Here is a 5,554-nt window from a genome sequence, read left to right as displayed (position 1 = left end):
TATTACATCTGAATTTCTAATATCTGTCTCTAAGTGGATTAGCTTTATCCCTGAACCCAAAGCGAGATGCAATTACAGCCGTGTTCTACGGCCAACTGGGCTTATCCACAATGTCACAGCAAATAAAAGGGATATTTTTGTGCCACTAAAACACAACAAAAGGAGAAATAGTTTAGGAAAATACAGTGTTCATTCTTATTTGAGTCCTAAATATTGTACTTATTTAGGAGAAACACAATTTTTTTTTGTAAATAAGAAAAATCTATGCTTCAATCAATTACTCTCAAAGTTTTCACGGCTTATACAATGAAAGGGGATAACATATTGAAATCACTAAGTTTATCCTCCGTGCTTCTGTGTAAATTTAAGAACAGGCACTTGTCTGGGCTCGTCACTGGCCTGGCAAGGTCATCAGACCGAGTGGTTCAAGGATCAGGGTCCGCCTCAGCAGAAATCATTTTAAGTCTCTATTTTCCCAGAGCTCATAACGAAGCAAGATATCAACCTCAATGAATTTTATTTGCATGTTAATTAAGTTTAAACCAGCCCATTTTAATTATCTCTTACTTGTTAATTCATCGTTTTTGATTGGGCTTTATTCTATTTTTCTCCCTCCTGATAGCCTGCAGCCCTCATGAAAGAATTGCAAATTGGGAGTGAGTTATCGGAGGCCGCAGGGCGTTCTGGGGTTTTCACATTTCTCGTTGGGTTGGGATCTTGCTGTGAATGATGGCTGTGTGACAGATCTGGGCAGGAACGAGGACACCAGTAAAACATAAATTACTCTGCGTCAGGAGCACCAAGAAACATTAGGTTTCCACAGCCATGCCGGGGCCTCACAGTGAGAGAAGGAACAGGCAGAAAGCCTGCAATGCTCCAAGCACAGCATCTCCCTTGTGGTTGGAATCTGCTCCAACATCCAAGCGGGTGCCTAGAACCTCGAGTGGCACCAACTTAGACCATGCTGCTTCCTGGAAACACAGATCTATGATTGAGTTTAAATACAAAGTGGGCACAATAACAGACTAACAACAAAACTAATAGTAACATAGAAATATAATAAAATATTGTAATACAAGTTATGTGAATGTGGTTTCTCTCTCTCTGAAAATATCTCATTGTATGGCAGGCCCCTTCTTGAGATGCTCACATGCCCACCTCATGAGAGAGGTGAGTGACACACGCTGAGCCGTGGGCCACATGACACCTTTCCCTCTGCGGTGGACCCCGGTCCCTGGCACCCTCTGCAGCCATGGGTCATGTGACACCTTTCCCTCTGCAGGGGCCTAGGTCCTCCCACTCTCACACTTTCTGCAGCCATAGGCCATGTGGCACCTTTCCCTCTGTCCTGCCCTGGGTCTTCATGCCCTCTGCAGCCATGGGCCATGTGACACCTTTCCCTCTGTGGTAGTCCCAGGTCCTCATGCCATGATGGTGTTTGTGGTCCGGCCTCAGCAGCAGGCAGTGTCCATGACTAATGGGCAGGTCGCCCAGATGGCTGAATATGCTGGATGAGGGGATTATTCACATTGGGGCCAACTTCACCAGGCTCCTTAGAGCAGGGCATGATTTAAACTCGTGAAACATTTATTCCTGAAGTTGCCGTTGACCTCAGGCGGCTGAAACTGCAGAGAGCAAAACCTAGGATGAGGGTACCGCTGTGGACCACTCCTGTGTCTGCGTCTCCAGGGCAGGGCAGGGGTTCACGATGTGAAGGTGGCTCTGCCCGGGTCACAGAGGGCAGGCAGCGGCAGTGCAGGGCAGGGGTTCACGATGTGAGGGTGGCTGTGCCCAGACAGAGAGGGCAGGCGGTGTCGGTGCAGGGCAGGGGTTCATGATGTGAGGGTGGCTGTGCCCGGGTCACAGAGGGCAGGCGGCGGTGGTGCAGGGCACTTCACTGTCCCCAGGGGAGAGGAGAGAAGCTCTCAGGCCCTCCCTCACCCGGAACGCTGCTCTGGTGGGCTTTGAAGCCACCACGCTATCAGCAAAGAGACTTGCTCAGTTTCCTTGGTAGAGGGAATTCAGTGGCCCATGAGAGACTTCATAGCTAAAGAAGAATCGTAACAGGCAGCCAGTGTCAGTGATAACTCCAGCAATGCTACAACGGCACAGCTGACAAACAGGGAGGACACCAGGTGACAACAGAAGCTAACATTGGCATCATCAAGGCATGCCAGGGATCGATACCCAACATCAGAAGCCGGGGGTGCCAGAAGGGATTCTCACCTACGGGCTTCAGGGAAGATGTTTCTTCCTGGCACCTTGACTTTGGACTCCTGGCACCTTGACTTTGGACTCCTGGCTTCTACATCTAACAGACATGCACTTCTCCTGTTTCGAGCCATCCAGTTTGGTGCTTTGTTATGAAGCCTAGATAATTAATATGACCCTGAAGGAAGAAAAATACAGCAGCAAAAAAATACGATCCTTTTTAGCTCATAAGCATGATGATCGGGCACTCATGCACACATGTGAGATGTGTCACCCTCCAACCCTGTTACATTAGCACATTATCCACCTGACATGAACTTAAAGAAAATGAATAAATACTCATTGATGGTTAAAGTGGTTCTGATGTGATTCTAAACATCTGTTGGGATGATATTTAAGACAGCTGTGTTATGTATTGGGAACGCAATATAGAACCAAAATGGAGAAAATGTTTATATGTTGTAATCAAACTGGTCACGTGATGATGTCACTAGCCTGTGATTTTATATATTCTATACTATATATATTATTTATATATAATTTATATGTATATAGATTGTAATATCTAGAGTGATCACTCTAAGAAGATGAAAGAAAAACACAGATATAAAAATGGGCCAAAAAGTAATGTTAAAAATTGCTTCTTGCCATAGAATGTAGAAAAAAAAGAGAAATGAAAAGCAGAACAAAAAAATAAAAGAACCAGAAAACAGACAAAAAATGCCATACTTAATCTCTAACATAACAATAATTACATAAAGGGTAAGCAGACTAACACACTAATTAAGACACAGATATTTGAAGAGTAGGTTTAAATACATGACCCAATTTTATGTAATTTACAAAATGCTTACTTCAAATATCATGACATATACGGGTTGAAAGTAAAAGCATGGGGAAAGAAATGTCATGCAATCATTAATGAAAAGAAAGCAGGAGTTGCTATATTGATATCAGAAAAAGTAGACTTAAGAGCAGGTAAAATTACCAAATACAGAAGGGGACTTTATACAATTATGTTTAAAATAACCTAAAAGGAATATATACCAATACTAATTATGTATGCTAATTGTGCACCAAATACCACACCTGCACAGATGTGAAGCAGAAACTAATGGAGGTGAAGGGACAAACAGAGGAATCTCAAAGTATAAGTCTTAGAACTTGAGGCCCCTCTCCCAACAATTGTTAGAACAACCACACAGAAAATCATCAGGGACACAGAAATGACCTGTGCCATCAACCACCTGTATCGAAGTGGTCATTCTAGAACACTCCACATTTCAACAGCAGAACACAGACTCTTAACTGCACATGAAACATTCTCCAGGAAGATCACACATTGAGATGTAAGAAACATGACTAAAGTTAAAAGTAATGAAAGCACACAAGTGTCTTCTGTGACTACAGTGGAAACACTAGGCATCGTCAACAGAAGGACACATGGGGAATTAATCGCTATGTATCAATTAAGCAACAAAAAATCAGGAAGTAAATTAGTTTTCTAACTTTGAGATGAAGACAAAACCACAACATACCAAAATGAATTAAATGCAATTATCAAATGTAGTCAAAGCATTACTAAAAGGGAAATTTATAGCTCTAAATGCATGTATCTAAAACATAAGAAAGATCTTAAGTCAATGCTGCATCACTCTAGGAACCTGGAAAAAGAAGAACAAACTAACTCAAAGAGGCAAAAGAATGAAATAATAGAGTAGCATGTAAATTCATGATATAGAGACTAGAAAATAATAAACAGGAGGAAATAAAACACCAAACATTGGTTATTTAAAGATGCTTTGAAAACTGACAAACCTATAGGTGACCCAAGAAAAAAAGGAAATCTGAACATATCACAATAATAAGATTAAAATAGTAATTATGAAATTCCTACAAACTAATACTCAGGACCTGACTGCTTCATGCCTACATTTATGAAATTCCCACAAACTAAAACTCAGGACCTGACTGCTTCATGCCTACATTTACCAAACAAAACGATGAACTCACACGAATCTTTCACAAACTGTTCCCAAATAACAGAGAAGAAGGGATTCTCCTCCACGCATCGCATGAGGCCAATATTACTGAAATACCAAAGTCAGACAAAGACCTCACAGGAAAACCACAAGTGAATATCTCTGAAGAATATGGATGAGAAAACTCTCAAATATCAGAACACGCAATCCAGCAGTATGCGTAAGAAATTACACGCCATGACCAAGTAGGACTTATCTCAGAAATGCAAGATTTGCTTAATATGCAAAAGTAAATCAATGTAATGCAACATTAATAGAATAAATGACAAATATATACTATCAATATATACACAAAAAGCATTTAACAGAATCCCACACTCTTTCATAATAAAAACAATGAGCCAACTAGAAATAGATTCAAACTTCAATAACCTTTAAACAGATTTCTACAAAACCAACAGCTAACATCACACTTAATGGTGAAAGACAGAGGCTTCCCCCTTAGAACAACCACAAGACAAGGTTGCCTACTCTTGCCAATTTTATTTATATTGTTCTAGAGCAGGGGTCTGTCCCCAGCCCCCGGGCCATGGGCCAGAACTGGTCCGTGGCCTGTTGGGACCCAGGGCACACAGTAGGAGGTGAGCAGCGGGTGAGTGAGTGAAGCTTCATCTGTATTTATAGCCACCCCCCAGTGCTCCCATTACTGCTTGAGCTCCGTCTCCTGTCAGATCAGCGACTGCATTAGACTCTCATAGTAGTGTGAACTCTATCATGAACTGTACACGCGAGAGACCTAGGTTGCACGCTCCTTATGAGAATCTAATGCCTGATGATCTGTCACTGTCTCCCGTCACCCCCAGATGGGACCATCTAGTTGCAGGAAAACAAGCTCAGGGTTCCTACTGACTCTGCATTATGGTGAGTTGTATATTTTTTTCATTATATATTGCAATATATAGTAACGGTAAAGTGCACAACAAATGTAATGTGCTTGAACCATCCCAAAACCACTCCTTCCACCCACAGTTCATGGAAAAACTGTCTTCCACAAAACCCTGGTGCCAAAAAGGTTGGGTACCACTGTACTAGAGGTTCTCACCAGGAAATTTGGACAAGAACATTAGGAAGAAGGCATGAATATTACAAAGGAAGAAGTAACATTTTCTCTATTTGTAGATGACATGAACTTGTATGCAGTCTTTCAGGACACACAAGCACACAAAACTACTATAGCTAATACACAAGTTCAGCAAGTTTTCAGGATACAAGAGCAATACACAAAAATCAATTGGGTTTCTATACTTCAGAAATAAAAATTCAAAATAAAATTAAGAAAAAAGATTATTTTTTATTTTATG

General features: G+C 41.4%; 1 non-coding gene across 1 annotated transcript; it reads left to right on the top strand.

Moving 5' to 3' along the window:
- The first annotated feature begins 2,424 nt into the window (after positions 1 to 2,424).
- On the top strand, positions 2,425 to 2,524 carry LOC134738500 (small nucleolar RNA U13). The gene has a single exon (XR_010124222.1). It is a non-coding gene; the product is annotated as a small nucleolar RNA U13 (small nucleolar RNA).
- Positions 2,525 to 5,554: the final 3,030 nt, after the last annotated feature.

The sequence above is a fragment of the Pongo pygmaeus genome, chromosome 17 (assembly GCF_028885625.2).
Source record: "Pongo pygmaeus isolate AG05252 chromosome 17, NHGRI_mPonPyg2-v2.0_pri, whole genome shotgun sequence".
NCBI classification, from domain to species: Eukaryota; Metazoa; Chordata; class Mammalia; order Primates; family Hominidae; genus Pongo; species Pongo pygmaeus.
The sequence above is the reverse complement of the archived record's forward strand: the minus strand, read 5'-3'. Positions and strand labels throughout refer to the sequence as shown.